Source organism: Dermacentor silvarum, chromosome 9, assembly GCF_013339745.2.
Source record: "Dermacentor silvarum isolate Dsil-2018 chromosome 9, BIME_Dsil_1.4, whole genome shotgun sequence".
In the NCBI taxonomy this organism is placed as follows: domain Eukaryota; kingdom Metazoa; phylum Arthropoda; class Arachnida; order Ixodida; family Ixodidae; genus Dermacentor; species Dermacentor silvarum.
This window is the reverse complement of record NC_051162.1, coordinates 43,194,011-43,217,017: the sequence shown is the minus strand read 5'-3', so window position 1 is coordinate 43,217,017 and position 23,007 is coordinate 43,194,011. Positions and strand designations below refer to the sequence as shown.

Below are 23,007 nucleotides of genomic sequence, written 5' to 3'. Positions count from 1 at the left end.
TTTACTATTTTTTCTGACGCATTTTGCTTTTGAGAAATTCAATTAGTCGACGAAATGCGAAAACACCCGCGTACTTAGATTTAGGTGCACGTTAAAGAACCCCCAGGTGGTCCAAATTTCCCGAGTCCCCCCACTACGGCGTGCCTCATAATCAGATCGTGGTTTTGGCACGTAAAACCCCATAATTAAATTCAATTAGTCGACCAGCGCCTCTGCGCCACGCGGAGGGCATGCGTGGTCGGGGTGTTCGGAATGACTTTCTTGGCCGTGGACGCCGCACGCCGACGCCGGATTTTCTGCGACGTACACGTGGCCGTTAAAAAACTTGTTTCACCCGCTCGGTGCTGTCACGCGCCATCGAGACAAATAAACAACGCGCGCTGACTCACTGCTGCCCACCGCCACTTCCGCGCCGCGATATATTTCCGGGGCGTCGAACGACCGGAAGCTGCAGCCATGTTGTGCGGAAGGAGAAGCCGACCGAGTGCGTGCGACGTGCCCACGGGATACGCCGAACTCCGAGCGGACACGCGAAGACGATAGCGCGTCGTCGACGACACTGAATGGGGATGTAACGTGGTTCGTCGGAAAAGTCCTTACTACAGACTTCGATCGCAATATATGGTCCCCTTCGCGGAGCCCGCGACGGAGATTTACTCGATCAACAAGCACTAGGAGAGAACGAGACAAAATTGTATCGGCAGTCGTCTCTGACGACCGTCTAAAATAAGAATGCATTTAAGCGTTATACGGTGCGTTGAGGCACTTAATTGTATCAGGAGTGGTGTCTGAATCGTGTCTGAATCGGATAAATTAAGAGCCTGGTAGCTGATGAAAAGACAACGAGAAGCATTTTTCTGTTTGGTGAATGAAAAAGCAATAAAATAAAAAAAAACAATAAAGAGGATTTAGAAGAGTTAATTGATAGCCGGTTTGCAGCACACCACCGCATCCAGGGAAATTTAAACATGCTTGTAAATTGTAAATTGAAACATTAAGGTCAGAGCTGTGAGCAGAGACGGTAATGTCGTCTGCATACAAAATACACTTTGAGTGAGACAGGCAATAAGGCAAGTCATTATTGCGTGTTAAAAACAAACGAATTATTCGTACAGAAATTATTTGAGAGATCCGAATATTCACACACCGCCAGCGTAGATACGAAATCTGGTTTAAACTGATGATACAAACACTAAAAAAAGCGCTGTTTCAGGAGCATACCACTCGATCACAACGACTTCTCGCGTCAATTTAATCACATTTAATGTCCTTGCGTAAGGTATTAAACCTGCTAAGAATTACGATAACGATAACTTCATTCATTACGATTAAACTATTGGTATTTCATTTCTTAGTTTAAGACATGTCACCCGCATAGCGTACTTATTGAACTCTGAACCACGACCATCACGTGCATGGCGCCTCCTCACGTTCTAAAGCATACGTAATTTACCGTTCATTTCGTGACCGTGAAGTTCAGGTTAACTTACTACCTTAAGGTAATAAGTTAGCAACGCGAAGTTAATAAGTTAGGAAAGTGAAAAATACGGTAATAAAATGAAATTAAAAATGTGCTACACGTGACCGAAGTCCGTTAGAACAAAGATGTCATGTGACACAATAGAAAAAAGCCGAAGCGTTGCCATGAGCTAAGCAGTATACGCAAACGCCAGCGACGACGCTGTTATTGCGATGTGCCGCGAATGCGTCAAGAGTATGCAAGCTGCAGGCGCATTTGCGAAAGAAAATAAAAAAAGAAGAAAAAGAAAAGAAAACGCGGCGAGATTTATGCGCACGTCGCACGACGAGGCTTGCTCAGTGATTCACCTCCGCGACGTAAGCAAGCGGCCGCCATGACGTCGACACGGAAACAACCTGCAGGCAAGCAGTGCTCTGTCTCGAACGCCTGCGTGTGCGTTTTCGGAACAATATGGGCGAGTGTGCGTCTATTGCTTGCGCAGGCACGGGAATTGTTTACCTGAGGGCGCGGGATCATTTTTCTCTGCGTCGCGGACGGCTTTTTCGTCAGCCGTCGTCGTCGTCACAGCATGCGAGGTCGAAGACGTGTACGTACGCACGGATAGACGCGGCGCCGATCAAAGACGGAACGAGGGACAAGTTAGCGACAAGAAAACGAAACTATAGTATAGCTGAAGAAGAGCAATGTCGCAACTGATTTGTTTCCGCAACGGGGATGCCCCTGATGTGCAGTGCTCAAAGTACAGTCACACAGAAAGGAATGGGATACAGAAAAGCAAACCGGACACACACACACACACACACACACACACACACACACACACACACACACACACACACACACACACACACACACACACACACACACACACACACACACACACACACACACACACACACACACACACAGACAGAGCGAGATATAAAACAATACAGATTAAAACTATACAGCTTTACAAAAATAAAATGAATTCCGGGGTTTTATGCCCCGAGAAGTACGGTCTCATTATAAATTTATAAGGCATGATGCCGTATAGTAGAGGGGACTAGGGGATTAATTTTAATCGCCTAGGTTTCTTTGAGATGCATCCAATGAAGAGCAAGCGAGCCTTTTTCGCATTTCGTCCCCATCGCAATCTGGCCACCGCGGCAGGGAGCGAACCCACGACCTCAGCAGCGCCATGCCAAAGCCACTGGGCTACGCAGCGTAATACACTACGCAGCTCACTAATTCTATCCCTCTCTGTACTCCGCATATCAGGCGCGCGCCGTTACGTTACGAAAATAAGTCATTTGTGAGGTGGCGCGCTTGACCCTCGTTTCCTCGTCGCTAACACATCGAAAGAAACTTCTCAAATGAAACTTTATTTTAAGACGTCCTCGTCCTGTCCGTCTAGCCATGTTGTTTTGACCCAACTAGGTCCCCCGCGTCGCAGCATTATACTGACGTAGGCATACCTTAACGCGAGTCGAGCGCGACAAAAACATCGATGACGCCTTCGCGGGATTGAGGGGGGGGGGGGGGGGGGGAGGTTCCGTAAAAGTCAGCTGGGCCACTGACGTCAGCGTCGACGACCAGCGAATGTCGTCAAAAGAAGTACGTAATCAGCCGCTTACGTAGGACAAGTTTTTCACGCGCGTCAAAAATTCGCGCAGCAGTCGCGGACCGATGAATTAGTATTGGCTCTTTCAAAAGACAACAGCCGCGTGTGTCCGCCCCCCCCCCCCCCCCTTCACCCCTGCTGCTTATTGCGAAGAATAAAGAAGGCGCCACTGTTCTGCAAATAAAGAACAATAAGAGCGCAGTAATAAACATTTTAGAAATGAGACAATGGGAGTCTGTTTTAGACGAAGAAAGCAGCGCGAAATCGGGAACGGCGAACAGACGCGGCCCCGGGCTGTCGTCTGCTATAGCTGCGCATGCGCACAAGCGATCGCCGTCTGACGCACGTCGTAGAGCAACGGCGGCGCCGACGAACGCGTGCTTGCGCGCTCCACCGAGCAGCGGGACCCGTCGCGTATGTACAGTCACGACTGTGGAACGCAGACTCGTGTGTTTACGCCTTTCGAGAGCCGCTCGTGCATTTCGTCGCGCGCGGATAGACGTGATCGGTTACGCCGTTATACGTCGTCGTCAAACGGCGTTTCTTCAAAGAGCCTCACCCCCCCTCTCTTTTCTTTCCACTCCCCTTCAATCTATCTAGCCTTGCATCATCGAATAAACGCGAGGAGCTCGCGCCATTTACTAACGCGATAGCGTTACCGGCCTCACGTCGCAAAAGATCCGGTGTCGGCGCCGACCGTCGTCTGGCGAAAAATCATTCCGAACCGCAACCACGCAGGCCCTCCGTAGACACTACATACTTTTTTCACCACGAAAGTTGCTCACACTTTCTGTTATGTTCTTTACAATGTTTTTCCTCGGAATTTTGAGAATGACAAGTCACGAACAAATATCATGAAACAAAACACCGACTGCGCATGCCTTTTATGTTAAACCTTCTCAGGCGGAAATATTAAAAGCGCGAAACAATAACAGATGATCGGCCCACGCGAGAAGAGGCCGCGTTTCTAACCAGAAAGCTCGCCTTCGTGCGTAGCGTTCACCGCCAGCGTTTCCCGGCAAACATTACGGTTGCATGAGCTGCAGTTGCCGGGAAGCGTGAGAAGCAGTCGGGTATCTTTGAATGCTATCGCGTTCCACTCTTAAAGGCGAAGCTTAAGCGTGCTCCAAATTCTTGTGCAGCTCCCAAGGGCCTTCGCAAAGCTTACGAAAGACTGCATTACGTTGTTGCCAAAACCACAATAAGGCGTGTCGACGTGCGGAAAACTGCTCCTGTCGCACAGAGGTGCACAAATTTTTGCTTACACTGGGTCCGCACGGGGAACGGGGGGTAAGGGGCAGTGTATGTAAAACAATATTTGTGCACTATGTACTGCATGGCGCGTACATCACAACAACATGCGCCGCCAAAAACTACAAGAAAAGAACAAAAGGACAACACACCCTACGAAAATTTTGAAGAAAAAAAATGTGTTCTAAACTACGAGAAATGCCCTTCGGAAAGTTCTCTGTCTGCGGGCTAGCTGGGACTTCCGTAATCAAACATTAATTTGAAACGTAGAAAAGTTTTCATTAGCCAATCGCTGAGCCGATACCAAAGGACGAAATGCAAAAGCGCTCGTCTGTTGAGCCAGAGACTCAACTCAACTTTATATATATATATATATAGTTTCCAGAAGTATCAATGTGCCAATAACGGCCAAGTACGAAAAAATGCTTAGAAACCCGTAACGTCACAATGACGTGCCAGGGCTTAGGTTACTGCGGGAAATAAAAAAAAAATGGGAGTTTGACCTTCACTTCCTCGTTTAATGATCAACCTACTACTGCCAAAATAACGAAAATATAGTTCTGCCCGAACGTCATCCTTAGCTGATTTAGGTGTTCCTCTTGAGTGTCTTTTTAGCCGACAAGAAAGAGAACGATGAAGATGATGGTGATGATGATGATGATGACGCTACGGTTGACTGAGCTGCAGGCCTGACTGCGATAAACAAAGCGCCGCGCAGAACAGCTGACTACCCAGAACAGCTGAGCACGTCAGGTTCTGAAACGTTCACCAAGTCTCGATGAACAGTCGCACAGACGCAACGTCACACAGTAATAGCTCTTGATATGCTTAGCTGTACAAACCTCTTGATGTGCTTAGCTGCGACCTTGGTCACCGCCTTTCGTAACACACTGCGCCATAGGTTTGCACTAGAGTGTACTAGTATTTTTCGCCCCTCCTGTTTGTACCGGCAAAACTTAAACGGTCCCCCAGAGGAATGAAAACACCACGCTTATCTTTCACACAGGTATAAACCGTAAGTTACAAGGGAATGCTTTAAATAAGGATCAAATACACCACGTCAGAGATGTAGACACTTTGTTCTTCCTTGTTTGTTCTTTGGGGAAGGTGGGGGGGGGGGGGGGGGGACTACACTCGACTAAAATTCGTCTAGTAACGTTTAAACAACTTTAGTGGCATTGGGTAATCGCGGATCGGAAGCCACCCATCGCATAGGCCACGACTTTAATCTTGCCAGACTGGGGAAAAATATTTTTCGTCAGTGTTGGGACGTTCCTTATAATTACAAACGTTTCGCTAAAACCATTTGTTCACTGCCTATACTGCAGAAACACCGATGTTAGCCAGCAGCGTATTTATGTTTGCGCAAGCGATATGACTCATTAACAGTTCATCAAGCCTGCTGGGTCGGTTTGCCTCCTGCAGGCGTCGCTTTTGTCGATGCATACGTGACGTGATCGCCATCCGAGTTTTCAGTGTTCATTAAAACTAGTGACAAATACATTGCATTGATACATTGATACAGCTCGGCTTTGTTAAACCTCAGATGCCCGTAATATGGTAAAGCTCGGTTTTCTGTGAGTAGAAAGCATCCTACAAAGACAGCAAACCAAAGACAATAGGCGATATGACAATACGAGCTCTTGAGACACTGAGGGGGGGGGTCCCTTGCCTTGACACTTCTCTTCGTGCCGGAAAATAGGCGGATCTCTTGGATCCCGCAAGAAGATGTGAGTCACAGCCATCCCGCGATGAACCCAGACAACAATAGTTAATAATAATAAGGCTGATAGTTTATGTCAGTATAAAGATGAGTTCCTCTCACGTCTGTCTATAGCTTTGTTTTGTCCTCAGTTTTTGAAGTTTTTTTTTTTTTTTTTTTTTTTTTTACGACACCTGCAGATGTGCGGCCGTCTTCTGAGTCTCGTAAGGGTGCGAGTTACAGCGTTCGTCGCGATGCTTTCTGTCGCGAACGACACGAGGACAGGGCGCGCAAATCCTGCAAGCAAGGAAGACTCCGGCAAGGAATGTGCCATATTTCTTTCGCTTCTGTTTGTCACTGACCAAAATTTCTCTAGAGAATGTATACAAAGTTCATAGACATTGGTCTAAAAGGTCTACTGACATTCTGTTCAAAGTTCTTATATGCTAGTCTATAGACAGTCAATGACTTATGGCATTACCCTTTGTCGACCCTTGTATCATCATTATCATCACCCGATTTGGATAGTACACTGCAGGACGAAGGCCTCTCCCAGCGATCTCTAATTATTATTGTATATAGACTGCCAAGTGTAAATAGACTGTCCATCGACAAATCCTATAGACGAGATCACAGACAGTGTAAGGACTATGGGCCTTACACTTGTACCGACTATTGACTATAGAATGTTTATAGATTTCTTCATAGACCGATGGCCTTAACATTTTATCAATCGTGTATAGAATGTGTATACACAAATGTATATAGCACTTCTAGTTACTGTTTAAGACTCATCGGATAACACTTTTATCGACTATTGCCTATAGACAAACATTCTAGACTGTTCTATAGACTTACACTCTTTATCAAATGATGTGTATAAACAGTAATTCTACAGGCAAATGCTGTAGCCTTACGGGACGCCAAAACACTGCGAGCTTTTAGAATTTGTCAGCCAATCGTTGAAACAGGTCTGTGGTTTTTGCTCCTTAATTGTGTTCACGAAGTATCAAGGATAAGAAAATCAGCGTTCATTCAAGTCGCCGCAGGTAAGCGTAAACATGATGTAAGTACGTCTTACTACAGTGCCGACGCAGGTTGGCGTTGCTAGTCGGCATCTTTCATGCTGCTCCGGTTTTGCCAACTTCTAGAGAGAGACTGCTTCGTGCGTCTTTCTTAAGCACGCACAGTTAGAATATACTGTTTATAAACGCGAAACGTATAGGTAAGCTTCATAACGTGTTCTGTAACGCTGGACGCCAAAAGGACGCCGAAGGGGGCTAGTTGGCGGCTGTTCACACTAACCTAAACTGGTTTATTAGTATGTAAGCTCACGCATATGTAAAGGAGATGACAAGGATATAGGAGAGATTAAAGAAGCGTATTCGGGAAGAGAAAAATTGTTTCAGCACGTCCGCCATAGAGCCAATTGAAGCCGAAATTTCTTTGGTGCTAAATGCGACATGAAAACCTGCAATCTGCAGGAGTGGCTTGGGTAAGCATCAACGGCCCTTGGTGTGTTTCCCTTCAGTTTTTCTTTGCACTTTTTCCTGAACATGATACTTACCCTTTATATATGAGTGATACGACACTAATAAACCAGTTGCAAGTTTGGACATCATTCGTTTGCGTATCCGTGTTTCTGCCCATAGCGCAATAAGAAAATGTGAACAAAATGTGAATAGCACAGCCACGTTCTGTAACTACTTGAATTCTGACAACATTGCTGAACATCATCTAACATTTACGTTTTCTTTTTTTTTTTCTGAGAACGTGTGCGGAAGAAACGTGAGACTTGTAATAATATGGTTCGCCAGCACTACTGGAAGCGGCGACACATTCAGTGACGGTGACAAGAACTTTATTGGGTCCTGATAAACTGTGTCCGTAAGCTCCTCAGGTCAAGTCGGTGGCTCCGCCCACGATAGGCACCGGGAGACGGAGTCCCGTTGCGATGTCGTGGGCCCTCCGGACTGCCTGGAGCAATTCCTTCCACTGTTCCTTTGCGGCAAGTATAGAGTTTTCTGTGGCTGGGACACAGCCAGAGCATGTGATCGAAATAGCATGAATCGGCTGCGCATTTGGGGCACGACTGCGGGAAGTCTGGGTCTATCCTGCTAAGAGACAGCGTAGTGGAGTACGTGCGGGTTTGTAGCATTCTGAGCGTGCTATAGCTTGTGGTTTGTTTCGTTTTGGGTGGGGAGGAGAGAACCACCTCCTTTCCAAGCGGTAGTGTGAGACTATTTCGTGAAAGGTGTACAATGGGTCTTTCTGGATGCAAGCCTCGTTACGAAGAGGGCCGTTGTCGGCTGCCCGGGTCGTGAATTCGCGCGCCAGCCGGTGAGCCCGTTCGTTGGAGTTGCTAGCCGTGTACAAAAAAAAAAAAAATCATTTGGTGGCATTTTCATTGCCGATTGAAACAAAGTAAATCGCGTAACCAAAGTGACACATTTGAACTTGTGCACAGCATCCCCTCTAGTTGAACATCAAGAATGGAGTGTGCGTTCTGCCCAGACTAACGTCGGCTGTACACTGTATGTTTGGGCGATATACAACATGTATCATTCTTAGACCAAAACTGACCGTTTCAAATAATGTTATTTATCGGACAACGTCTGCCCGCGGCATTTGTACAATTTCTTTTTTTTTTTTCGAAGTTCGTAGACAGCGTTGTCCTTGTTATTTGACAATAATGCGAAGAACGATGGTCTAACAAGGGTCAAACTTTGTCAAGTGATTGACAAAGTTTGTGAACAAACTTTGAGCCAAGAGATTTGCCTCAAAAAAAAAAACAAAAAAACAAAACAAGAACAAAACAAAAGTTGACGTCTTGGGGCCCGTTTACGGGTACCAATACATTAACAAGCTGAGGAACAATTTGGTTCACCTAAAACACCCGATAGAAGAAGCACGTTACGTGGAAGTTGCTTACGAGGTATACCGTGCTTTCACCATTGGAGCATTTTATATCGGAAATTCCGCAGCGTAACCAACGACTGAGGCAGCATCTAAATAGCGCGCGTTCAAAGGGCACACAGCTGGTATAGAACGCATTGGCTGAACACCACGTGCACACAGGCCACAACGCAGACGCGCAATCAGCAACATTCAGTGCCTTCTGTGACACTGCCCTGGTTCTCAGGATATAGGCACGTGATTTGCCCACGGAGGCGGAACTCAAGTCCAATGTTGGACAGGAATGAAACCATTGGATGACGGTCAACAAATGCGCTAACTGCTGCAATACTTGCATCATACAGGGCTGCATGTGCTTATTTGATGTCTGTTGTTTATTTCTTTTAGTACACATGCTTTGCGGCGAATATCCCGCAATGAAAGAGAACTCTTATAATGACAAAAAGACACCCTATATACCTTTATATATGCTCGAATAGTTGCAGATCAAGTTTAAACTTACTAAAGTTTAAAAGTTTACTAATTCATTTTACGAATTTCAACTGATATCTTCTTTTTTTAAATAGAAGACAGTTAAAGGTAGTAATCGTATAAGAAATATTGCTAACTTATACCAGAATCTCGCTTTTCGCCTAAAGCGATACACTGATCACCGGGCAGTTCCACACCCACGTAGAAATTACGGCCTTCAAACACTCTCTTACTTCCTTCCCACAACGCTCGACAAATACAAACAGACTGAGAATACATTACTGTAAATGTTTTTTTTTTCTTTGTGAAGGCTCGTAAATTATGTTGCATGAGAGATAAGCATTTGTTTTTGTCACCGTTCCAAGTTTCGAAATACTAGACCTTGTGTTTTTTTTCTTTTGTATTGCCACAATAAGGCATGCAAAATAACCGTTGCCTCGATGTATGCGGCAATGAAACGTCAATTTCGCGTTTCGTTTATTCACTGGCGTTTTTCCTTTTTTTTTTTCGACAGTTATCTTGAGTTGCTTCAGAAATCAACCGTGACATCACACTTCCCGATCTTCCTCCAGACTTGGATGTCCGACAATCGCCGCCTGTTTTATTAAAATCAGCACGCATAGTTTGCTATAAGAAGAGTGTAGACGTCCTATGGCCAAGCGAATGCCACGCAGCGCTGCGCAATACGACCGGAATGCACCGATCTGACCTCACACGACGGAAACCTGGCCGTCTACGTGTCTCTCCTGCAGTAAGTATAGTATGCCAGGGGTCGCGGCGGTCACGTGTTCTAGAACGTTGACACCCGCCGGAAACAAGGACGCACTCATGCGGGCACAGAAACGGCGGAAACTGTCCGACGCCACCTGGTGGGGATCGGCGAACGCCGAGGCCAATACCACCCCCCTCATTCCACCTGGTCTTTTGCCACTACGTTACGCTGCTCGAACAGCACCTGCCGCAGCAGCTCGACGAATATGGGCGCCCCCGCCTCCGATGTATACCGGGAGTTTCAGCGAACACTTTCTCACATACTTAGAGGTTGCCCGTGGCAGATAGCACAACTCTAGTTCATCGGCTGGTCCACCCGAAGAGGTGGACACTACTGGCACAAACAAATTGAAATGCATAATCGAATTAACGAAAACTCACTAGTTATGTCTCCAACTAATTACCTTACGGCCCATATTGCAATTTACAAATTCTAGCCTAGGAGTTCGCAAGGCGAATCCACTTGGAACGAATTCTCAGGATGACACCAGTTTCGATATATTAATTCCTCAACTTCGCGGAGAAATGCACTGGCGTTCCAGTTACTTTTGTGCTTCAGTGTATTAAAACGACGCTCTGATAAAAAAGTAAGTGGAACGACATTGCATTTTTACCACAAATTTCGGAAATTAAAATCTCTAAACTGGTACGTTCATTCTGAGAATTCATTCCAAGTGAATCCACCTTGCGAACTCCACGGCTAGAATTTGTAAGTTACAACATGGGCCGTAGGGCAATTAGTTAAAACTTAATTAGTGAATTCTTGTTCATTAGTCGATTATGCATTGCAATGTCTTGTTCAAGTAGTGTCCGCCTCTTCGAGTAGACCAGCTCATGAACTAGAATTGTGCTATCTGCTACGGGCAACATTTAAAATAATTAATATATAGCACTTTATATAGAGTTATTTTACGTGTAACATAATACCTGGTGCACGCATATACGTACAAGTGGGTGGCATCATGACCCACACGCACAGCCTTGGAAACGAAATCAAAGCTGGTTCGTAAAAAAAGCTAGTTACAGCAAATTATTTATCGTGCTCCGAGGCCTGTCAGTATAAGGTCGAGAACTTTCATTTAAGATGAAGCTTTAGCTCGCGCCTAAATCCGATGCCATCTATTCAAATACGACGCGTAAAACGCAGAAGCTCTTTTCTGGGATAAGCAAGCTCGGCTGATTTTAGCGAAATATGTTGGATTTTGGAGAAAAAGTGTAATTCTAATGACTGCTGCAAGCAAAACTTTGATTTAGGGCCTGTTTTTTTTTTTTATCAAAATGCGGGAACCTAATAAGTTTGAAAACAATAGTCGCACGATGTTTACAAATCTGTAACTATGCACCAAGAACAGATATCCCCAGTTCTGTAAATTCCATCCGTTAGAACAACCAAAGCACAGAAATTTGACATTAATTTTTATGTTACGTGACATTGTTACAATGTTTACGAGGGTTTTGCAAAAGTGCTACTCACATATTAGGGGTGTAATTGCGAACCATACATTTTACATCAATTTTCTCCGCTTTAGATGTACTATTAGATGCGATTGACAGAACTGTGATATCATTTTTTTCACTGTTGAGGTACAGAATTGTAAACTTTATAGTTTTGTTTTCCAAAGATAACCGATTGTACAAAAAATTATAACTTTGAATTATAACGTAAAATGATAGCATAATTATAACAACTATATACAATATGCATGCGCGAATTTTACTGTTTCGGCGATCCCGTATCAATACCTTTTTTGCTATTTGTTTCGCACAGCCACTGTCACGTACGAGTAACCATGTATCAGTGTTGGTCGGCAAGCAGGGCAGCGACCCCCATCAATTACAAAAGCGACAAGCGAAAACCGCTCACAGCGAAGCATATAAAGAGCTTTTATGTTGAGCAGCTAAAGCAACCCCAATAAATTGTTTCGGAATGAAAATATGATACTTTGAGCAAGAAAGGACACAATTTTCAGATAGTAACATACATTTCATTCAAATGAAATGAGGTTGGTCGGGACTAAGAAATTTCCAAGCAAACATTTTTTTTTTTTTTTTGCATACGCGTTTGCTGCCACGTCATATAGGTATATCATAAGAACTCTGCGAATGTATCGAAGTATCTTAACATACAAATGGAAGGTAACGTACCGGATACAATAACTGCGGTAGTATCTTGTATCTGTATCTATAACACTTGTTGCCCGAGTATCTTGTATCCTATCACGATACACTTGAAAAGTATCTCTTCCCAGCCCCGCATCTAGGTTCACTTGACTACTTCGCTTCCGTTCGGCATATGTCACTACCTTCGGCGTAACCACTGTTAATTAGCATCAATTTCCCCAGATTAAGAGCACGTGGATGAACATAGTCTGCCCTTTTTTCCCCCTGAATTTCAAAGAACTGCCAAATTCCCCGAAAATACCACGTTCTTCCAGGTTCTTCCCTGATGGCATAAGATACCACGCATGGTGGCTCCGCGACGATCAGCTCGGTGAGGCTTGTTTGTGCAATGGAGAGCAATATCCCTTATCTACAGCTCTCGAACCCTTGCATGCACACACGGCTGAAGATTGGATGCCGCGTTATCTCTAAGCGGCCCACCTCACTTTCACAACGACGCCTCAGATGTGTACAGCGAACAGAACGTGGCAGCGACAAACGCCAGCGCAGCAATTTTGATTATATCTGCTACACTCAACCCGGTGGAGTGGCGCTGCTGCAGAGCCCCAGGTTGCAGGGTCGATTCCCTGCCGCATTCCCCAATTGCAGCGTAATGCAAAAAAGGTGGTTGATCCCTCTTATATAGAAATCGGTATAGAACACGAAAGTGAAACGTGTCTTCACAGAAGTAGTGTAATGTTTATTGCACATTGACATATAATGTCTATTGGTGTTTTGTGGCTAAAGCGCCCTTAGGCGTTGATGCACCCACGCTGACGCCTGGTGGCACGTCTCCTCCATCACGACTACCAACGTCGATGACCATGAGCAACCGTCGTGCATATGGAAGCTGCACACGCTAGCACAACGCGAAAGACGAAGCACGTAACTGACACACTAATACAACGCGCAAGACAAAGCACGTAACTGAATCGTCACCGAGTCAAATCAGCGCGTACAGCGCGTCGTAATTGCAGCCTCCGCGATCAACTTCAGAAACATTTTCAGAGCTAATTGCGGAGGCCACGCTCCGCTGTGCTGAGTACGGTGAACGCCACCTAGGTGGCGTTGGTAGTGCTTCTTGATGCCAGCGTCCCTTCGAATGCTGGCATCGAGGCGTCGTAGTGCTGAGACCACCGAAGCGTTCACTGTCGGTGCGCGTTAGTGTCATAATGCAGTACTTCTCTTTTCTGCTCGTAGGCGGTGGCACCGCCCCGAGCAAGAGCGCGGGTACACGGAGGAGCGTTAGATATATAAGGCGCGTCTGTGTAGCTCTCTGCAAATGCGTTTGTGGCGCAATGGGTTAAACGCTCGGCGATCTATCGTCGCGGACCGAGAGGTCGTGGGTTCGATTTCCAAATTTTGCATGTTTGTGGAACTTTTTCTTCTGGTTTCTTTCTTTGTATTATGTTATATGACGTATTTCCGTGACGGAAATACGTCATAGAACATAATACTGTCATTTCGTCATTTCCGTGACGGAAATACGTCAGTGAAGTCTTGGTGGACCCCGGCATAAAACACTTTCGTGTTAAAAAAAATTATAATAAACGCTCCTGTACTTTGATTTGAGCGCACGTCAACCACTTAATGCCGACAGTTATACATCAAGAAAACTTGGAACGACTTGTTCAGCTCCCATGAACCAATTGGGCGCCCCGCACCATAAACCCCATTCATTCCGTCAAATAACTGTCCTTCTCCTCCTCGTCCTCCGCGTATAGTCCCTGCCATCCGCAGGTCCACAAAACCTTTTTTTTTTTTCGCAAGCTCGCACGTGGCCCTTTCTTTCACTTCCTCGAAGACGTGCTCCCGTGCAACGGCTTGTTGAACCGGGCCAGGGCGTCCACAGATTTGCCCGCGCTGACGACGCCGAGGACGCTCGCCGCCAGCTTGCGCGCCGAGTACGCGGTTAAAGCTGCAAGAGAGCCCTTTATCACCGACGCCCACTTTATCTCGATCAGCAGCGAAAGGGGTGAAAGGTCGTTGAAGGGTGCATCCGAGCAACGTCACGTGCCCGTGTCCCCATCCCTCACTTTTTCTTCTTTCTTCCTTTCGCTTTCACTTTCGCACCACTTCGCGATCACTTTGCGAGCCACATTACATCAAGCGATCAAACTCCTTTTGAGCAAAACAAACATCCAATAAAAAAAAAAACGGAGTGGGGAGAGGACTCCCGTCAGGATGAAGGCGACACTGATTTATCGTTGCTGTTTGCCCTTCCTGGAGTTCAGATAAGGGACGGACTAGTTGACTGTACAAACAGCTGTCGGATACTGGAGAGACCGCGCGATGACAACCGCAAGGACAACTGCCTGCCAACCGGGGTCCGCCCCGCCTGCCAAACCCCGACAGCGGTTGAACAAACCCCTTCGCGCTTCCTCGGACGCTTCCTGTGCTCTTCCAGTGGAGCTTGCGCTGACGTCACAAGGGCGTTCCACCCAAAAGCAACAGCCGCTCAGCCTGCCACCGGCACCGCGTGGGCTCTGCCGTCCTGTTCCCAGAAGCCCGATCGAGGTCGCGGGTTCGTTTCCCGGATGGGATCGCCCCGTAGCCGTACCGAGATCCGGCTGTCAGATCTGGGTCTCACTGAACGCGGAGTTATCGGAGATTTGCCCGTGACCACTGTTGATGTTTAGCGTGCGGAAACTGCACGAAAACTGCTGAGCATGTCTTTGTTATAGTAGACTGCCGTTGTAACTATGCACATGTAAATGAGAACCTATATAACTTCCGCGGGGACTTCAGTTTTAGGGAGAGGAGCGGAAAGGCGAATGAACCTGGCGGTGGAGAACAGTGAAAAGACGGCTGGTGACGGAAAGGTGAAAAAGACAGAACGAAAGGAACGTTACTTTTCGGGCAATGACATATTTTAGAAAGACGAATCATGCATTTTAAGGGGACTGAAATAAACGCAGAACAACGGTGAAGACTACGAACTTGCTGACGTCAGTCATCGCCCTCGTTTGCACTGAATTGCACTAAATTTCATTTTTCTCCCAAAAATTGCAAAAAAAAAAAAAACGGATGGGCCCAAACAAGAAGTGTACGTCTATTCCCAATTGACTGGGAGTCGGGTTCCCCCTTACAAGTTTGACTGAGTGCGCAACACGATATTGAAGATAGCTTTGTGAAACAAAAATAGCACTTAGTTATGCGTTATTACGTTTTATATATGTACATTGCGAAGGGGGACACTCATAAAATTTACACAAGCAGCTATTAAATTTTTGAAATCGCGCGCCCGTCGCGGACGCTCAAGGTTAGACCCGTTGAAAACGTAACGAATACGAATATACTGGCAGAACTCAAGAACACGAATCTTCTTGTGGAGAAATACAGGTGGCGCAAATCAATCCAGAGTCTTTCATGGAGGCGTACCTTCTCAGTGCGGAGGTGTCATACGAACTGTTAATTGTTTAGCATTACAACATGACCTCTTGGAAATCGTTGCTGCCGATGATGAGCTATTATATTGCTGATATGCATGCGAAGTAACTTGCTTGCCTTGACAAAAAATTACAAACTGATCCGTGTCTAGTTGCGGTAGTGACCGTATTACTAAATACTGTGAAGGGACCCCGACATAAGTTCAACAACCGCGCGATTAACGCTAGAGAAAAAACGCACGTCAGAAGTGACGCCAGTGAAAATAGAAAAAAAAAAGAGGAAAACTGAATATCGGTGAAGTTGAAGTTCTGGTATTAGTGGTTCGAGGTTCAAGGGTCCACCTTCAAGAACAAAAAAAAAAAAAAAAGAATCCTGCCTGGCGACCATGTAGTTTACATTGCAAAGCTGTACTCTGAGTGGGACTAACAAAACTTTTTTTCGCTATATTTTCTGGCGCCTGCGTCGTTAACCTATCCGGCTTGATATTTCTTTTTTTGCTAGTAATGTGAACTAAGACCAGCAACCAACTTACACGTCTCACAGCGCCACAGATTTCTGCGACTTTCTCACCGCCGATAGCGTGTTCCTGAAAGTTGGGAATTCGATCCCGCGACCTCGTGCTCAGCAGCGCAACGCCTTAGCTGAATGAGCCACCCCGGCGGATGCTTGCGCATTCTTGAAGTAATCTATATTTATTAAGCGCCCTTGTATAAAATGACGTTTTTAATGTTTACGCGGGAAAGTCAGTCTTACAATCACGAATGGCAATTGTTTGATGCCAAAGAGCAATCTACAAAAAAAAAAAAAGTTGAAAAAGTCGTCTCAAACTGTTGGAGGGACGCTTTTTGGGAAAATGTTAACTAGAACGCCAATTTATTTCGTAACCCATTTTAAGGTCGCATATTTCGAAAGTGGTGCTAGTCACAAAAGGTGCCCTAAAGTTAGTAATTCAAAAGTTGGCCTATATATTTTAGCTAATTGGCGAAATCATCATAGCAAAACTTTCTTGCTGGCCAATGTTTACGTAGACATGTAGAAGTTAAACTGACAAGTGCAGCAAGTTGGACGGGTTGGTAACTTACATGTGTGCCTGCACTATTCAACTTATATAATTTTGTATGACAGTTTTGTATAGTACTTAAGTTTTGTTTTCTGCCTGTTCTATGCGCGATACGTAAGATAGCTGGGATAAGAATAGCATATATTACACGTGTGCTTCTGAATAAACGTTGGTTTGAAGTCAGCGCACGTCACGTCTACTTTTTCTTTGTCCTCGTATATTTTTAGCGCTGTTCTACATTCACAACGTAGCCACGTTTCCTATCAGCAAGAACGACTGGGGTCTGTGCATATGACAGTGTCTTTTATAATCGGTCCGCTTAAACAGGAACACCTGATACATGCTGAGGCTCAGTTTATGTCTCATGGTTTCCTGTTATGTCGAAATTTTTCTTTATATAATTGGCGAAGTTCCAGTTACAGCGCTGGTCTCCTCGCCATAAACCACATTTTAAGTGGCAATGTTAAAAAAAAAAAAAGAGTGAACTACGGAAGCGCCATCTTCGATTTCCGAGCTACTGAGTGGAAGTCGACGACAGAACCACTTCCGGTTACATCTGCGCACATCCAGATATTTGTCTGCCAGCTATCAAACAAGGTTCCAGAAGGTCACAAATTAAACCCCACGATCAAGTGCTCGCGCGGAAACATTTTTCGGTCAGGTCACCCATAAGTATTCACTTACAGCCTTCCATACAATTTTCCGATCTCATCCGTGGCAGACTGTTTTAGGATGGTAATATGTAGTTCGGTGTTATCCAGTTTCATCGATGTGGCATAAAAATTCGCGTTAGTGGCGCAGCTTCCTCCGTTTACCTAGTGCGGCTCTACACCGCAAAGTCCACAGCACAATCCTTTTGTTTAAATAGAAACTACCTATAGCGACAGCTTAAGCATTCCGAACTGTACATTCAGCTAAATGACACCTTTACATTATCGGTCGGGTCGGAAATATCCAAATCGCTCTTTATTTTCTCCAGGTGTTCCCGCCGCTTTTCGAAAGGCCATTAATGACGTTTAATTCCTATTACCGAGCGCGCGCTCAGGTCATGCTGTAGTGATGGCAGTTTTCAGCTACTTGTTCCTTAATTTTGGATCGCAAGAGTGACTCCAGCGTCCATTTTCTTAAGTCAAATCGCCAATCAAATGAACAGTTCCTTAAGTAAATTTGAAAATCGCAGCAGAATCTGCATGCAATACTAGCCTAACAAACAAATTAAGAACGCCACTCGTCAAAACTAACCGATGGTGTCAATGTGGACGACTTCAAATTATGCCATAGTGTCCAATTGGTTTACGTTAGCATTCTGGGCCAATCAGTGAAGCGACCCTAATCTGATCGAATCGGAGTTGACGACACGGCGAATTCGACAATGTGGAATAATTTGAGCACGAAACAGCACCGATCGTCAAAAGCGGCCACGTCCACCAGAGTGCGTTGCCACCGGAAAGAAATCTGGTGTCATAGTACTCTTCTCTTAGTACACACTATTTCTATTTTATTTCGTTTTTTTTTTTTTTTTTTTGTGCTGACATGTGAAAAACATACTTACGCATTTGAGGAAGATACTCTTGAAACCTGATATTACGCCGGCAATTAAACTGACTACCCAGCTGTTACCGCTCAGCGACAATCAGTTCGATTCAGCAAGCGCCCTTCGCCCCCCCCCCCCCCCCGCCCCGTTTATTAAATACCTCCCTCGTCCCATCTCGTGACATTCGTCTTGTGTCCATGTCCCCCTACAACGCGTCATACGCGACTACCCGACGAGAAGCGTTAAACCGCATCGCTCTGCGAGGTCCCATTCATGGAGGCTTTGAAAAATCACTGAAGCGTTCAAACTTCGGAATGAGTGCGCTTGCTACGAGTTCAGGAGCAAGGCGCTCGCTGTACAGTAAAACGACACCAGCTAGCAGCTGAAATCGCTACTTTGCAAGTTCACCGTCTGCCACTAAAAACTAATTTCAACCAGGCAGTTAAGCAAACTAGTGCCTCGTTTTTCTGTCAGTACTCTTTCATGGTGAACGAACGGTGGTTAGATTATGACGCAGGTCGCGACCGCGTACACCAACAGGTGATCTAACGTGATATCTTGAACAACGTCCTCCGGCGGAACGCTCCAATCAACACTATTTTACTCGCGTTTTCTGCCGCTCACGCTCGTACAAAAACCGCTCGTGAAAAGGCCAACCGCTGGAGCGACAGCGAGTGACCCACAAAAAGACCGAGGGGGGGGGGGGGGGGGAGGAGGGTGTCGAATTCAACCCGGAATATCGCGCGCACCGGGTCGTTTGAAGTCTGCACCGGCGTTTGTCGCGATTGTAACGGGGGGTGCCCTGCCTCTTCAGTACATGCTCCGGAGCTCGAAAAACCATCAGCCTCCCCCCCTCCATCCAGCCACACACAACCCCGCGAGCAAGCGACAAACACCGCGCACACACTGCAACGTCGTCACTCGAAACGTGGCACGGTTCCAAAAAAACGAACGTCCGCGAAAAGTTGCTGCCTGTCGCACCCCCCCCCCCCCCCCCCTCCCTCGTCACGGCAGAGCGCTCCATCGGCGCATTCAACGCCTCGCTTTTCGAATGCAGCTCGATCGAGAAAACATACTCGGCGATCGGTGACATCCGATCGCTCTTTTCTGCTGCAACACTCGCCAAGTTGTGGCGCGGCCTTTCGTCCAGAAGCAGAAAAAAAAAAAAAAAAGCACGCCAAATCTGAAGTCCAGCAAAACCACCAAGAGGCGACAAAACAGCGGCCAGCAGGTGTTGGAAGAAACCCTTACGCCAGTGGGGCAACCGACATCGGTATTGCCCGCACCTTGTGCAAGCGATCAGATAGATCAAGCTTCTTGTTCTCGCGAGGTGACGCGCAGGTGTTGTGCTGGTGCGTACACGCGCAAGGCGTTCAAGCATAGCGTTTGTTGCGAGCGGCGGTTGCGAATTTCGCACGCAATGCTGCGCGCGCGAGAGCAAGCGAACAGTCGCTCGCAAATAAGGGTTGCTTTGCGCGGGTGGAGGCTGCCCAGCGGGCTTCTGTTTTTGGGAAGGCCTCCGCAGCCAAGGGCGTTGGATAAAACACACAAAAAAGGGGCAAAAGAACTTGGCACAGACAGCGGAGAAAGCCCCCCCCCCGATGTCGAGCTAGCGAGCGAGGCGGTTCAACGTACGCCTCTCTCCATGAGTCAGATCCGCCGGCAGTTTCTTATCCGGCGGTCCCTGACTCATCGGCCGCGCGTTCCGCAGGGACCGCCGTTCGCGACTCGCGCTCGAAACTTGGGAAGCGACGCGATCGCGAGCGCGCAAAGCGCGCGAGCGAAGAAAAATTTGAGCCACTGCAAAAAAACTCACCCCGAGTTTAGACCAGCAGCGGCCATGCAAGAGCAGCCGTCTCCGGCAATAGCAGAACCGTCGACGCAGGGCAGCAGCAGCAGCTTACGAATCCGAACCCGAAAGCAGAGTCGGCTGTGTTTTTCTTGCTTTTTCACCCCCGAGTCACACACACACACATTTCACACGGCGGCGGCGGTGCACGTTTTGTGTTTTTCTTCTAGACGACGACGCTACTCGACGAAGCAGCGGGCCGGCCACTAGTGCGGCGGCCGCGGACACTCGAGCCGCTACGCGACGGTGCCATCGTGGTCGAAGAAGGAAGGACTCGAGCCAGCAGGAAGCGAGAGCTCTCTCACAACACCGGCCACTGCCGCTTCTCGGCCGCCATGGCAGACTCCCCCCCCGTGCAGCTTTTGCTTACGCCACCGGGATGACTCATGCCCTGCTGCGCCGAAAACCTGGCGCGGCGGAGACACGCGCACACGCTGCTCTCTCTCTTTCTCTCCAACCTCTCTCTCAATCTTTTCTCACTCTCTTTCTCCTCATCGTGCTTGGCTTCGCCTCTTCTCTCTCTCCACCTTGTTCTCACTCTCTTTCACCTCGCCGTGCTCGGCTTCGTCTCTTCTCTCTCTTACCTCTCTTCCTCTCTATTTCTTTCGACTGCTTCGCCGTTTGCCTGCGCGGGCGAAGCGGGCTGAGGAGCCGATCCTGCTGCTTCTGTTTTGCGGTTTGCGCCTCGTGGAAGGCTTGGTGCTGGAGCGTGCAGCTTTTCCTTCGCGACTTGCGCTCTTCTTTCGTGCTTTTGTTCGTTCTTTCTTTTGTTTCCGGACCTCATAGCACTGTTACATCGCCAATTATCATTACACTTTCGCGTACGCGTTATGATACGACGTCGTTGTTTAAGTGAGTTTCTTTCAATTTATCGAATACAGCGATTTCCGCCTGGGCTGTATGATTAGTCGTTCCTCCCTGGTCTTGCATGAGTTGCTGCATATTTGGAATAAATCGATTGCAGTGTGCTGAAAAAAGGTGTTTCAGACTTCATCGTAATATTCGTCATGGCGTCAGAAAGGTTATTTTCGCCCTTTTTACGACCGGCGTTAAAGCACAGATGTGAAAATAGAGGCCATTTTCGGCGAGCGCCCTTGCTACGAATGCATGAAAGAGGTAGGTAACGACAAAGCCTGGAAAGTGTCCTAACCTTGGCGGGTAAAAGCGGTGGGAGATTTCGCATGTTAGCGACGTGGTCGGAACGACATTTGCGACGTAAGAATTCCGCCTGTCCTTTACAACGGGGCCCCCATCTAGACGAGAAACACCGTAACTTCTGTTTGCGCCGTTTCGAGTGGTCGAATGGTCGACTTCACAGTCGTTGATTTCCTGCAAAGACTTCTTTCTGCTTATTCTTTTTTTTTTTCTTTTTTTTTTTGCCAGTGGTTTGGCCGCTTAAGCCTGCCCCTACCGTCGGTGCAACGCTCATAATTTCGATAGCAAAATTCGGAGCAAACGCACACGCAAACAAGCGTTCACACAGCGATGTCCCTGACGTCAGTTATGACGTCAGGGTCTAAAAAAATTCGCGCGAGCCCCGTCGCACGGGCATTCCCGAAAGCCGTTGCGTCCTCGCCTTCTGTGAATTCTGTAACAGCGTCAGGTGCATATTTTATCTATGCACCGAATTGCCTGAAATCAAAGTCCCCATGTTCGCTAATTTCGGACCTCTGTGTGAATAATAGCCATTGTGCGGGCAGCCGCGGCACAATGTTCTTGCCAGCATTATGTGCGAGTTGGACCAATTTAACTGACAACCAGCTTGCTTGAAGTGTCCGTGATCGAGGGGGGGGGGGGGGGGGGGGGCTCCATGCATAGATTCGCTGCTTGTTGCACCTACCGGGTGTTTCAGGGAACACTTTCAAATCTTTTTTTTAATTTGCCTGTGGCCGATAGCAGAGTTCTGGACCATTCGCTGGTCTACTCGAAGAGGCGGACATTACTTCCGAAAGAAATTGAAATGCATAATCTGCTAAATAACATAAATGCACTAATTATGTTTTAAACTAATTACCTTATGGCACATATTGCAATTTACAAATTCTAGCAGGTGAAACTGCAAGGCATATCCACTTGAAAAGAATTGTCTCGATGACGTCATTTACGAGATATGCGCCGTCAAACTTGGGGTAAAAATGCACTGTCGTTCCACTTACTTTCTTAACGAAACGTAGTTTTATGCATCGAAGCACAAAAGTAACTGGAAAGCCAATGCATTTTTACCGCAGAGTTCGGGAATTAATATCTCGAAACTGGTGTCATCCTGAGAATTCGTTCCAAATGGACTTGCGAACTCCCCGGCTAGAATTTGTAAATTGCAGCATGCGCAATAAGCTAATTAGCTAAAACCTTAATTATTTAATTTTTCCTAATTGGTCGATTATGCATTTCAATTTTTTTGCGCGATTAAAGTCCGCCTCTTAGACTGGACCAGTTCATGGCCTACAATCGTGCTATCTGCCACAGGAAATAAGAAACAATTGAAAGTGTTCGCTGAAACACCCGGTATACGTGTACGTAAAAATGTGTGCATGATGTACGTAGTAGCGTGTATGAATGTATATATGTGCGTCAGTGTCTTGTACTATTTGCACATATGTATTCGTATGTAGGTGTGCATGTAAGTGTGAGTATACACGTATGCATATACATGTATGTTAAATTAAATTATGTGGTTTTACGTGCTAAAGACCACCATCTGATTGTGAAGGCACGCCGTACTGGGAGATTGTGGAATAATTTTGGACCACCTGGGGTTCTTTAACATGCACCTAAATCTAGGTACACAGGTGTTCTCGCATGTCGTCCCCTTCGAAATGC

The 23,007-nt window shown here is 46.6% G+C and overlaps 1 protein-coding gene across 1 annotated transcript in view; it reads right to left on the bottom strand.

Moving 5' to 3' along the window:
* Positions 1-20,560, bottom strand: part of LOC119465217 (dual specificity protein phosphatase 8) — a 100,830-nt gene extending 80,270 nt beyond the window's left edge. Inside the window, exon 1 of the mRNA XM_037726010.2 lies at positions 20,155-20,560. The gene's annotated coding sequence lies outside the window, so the exon portion shown is untranslated. The remainder of the gene's footprint in view (positions 1-20,154) is intronic.
* Between the last annotated feature and the right edge of the window lie 2,447 nt (positions 20,561-23,007).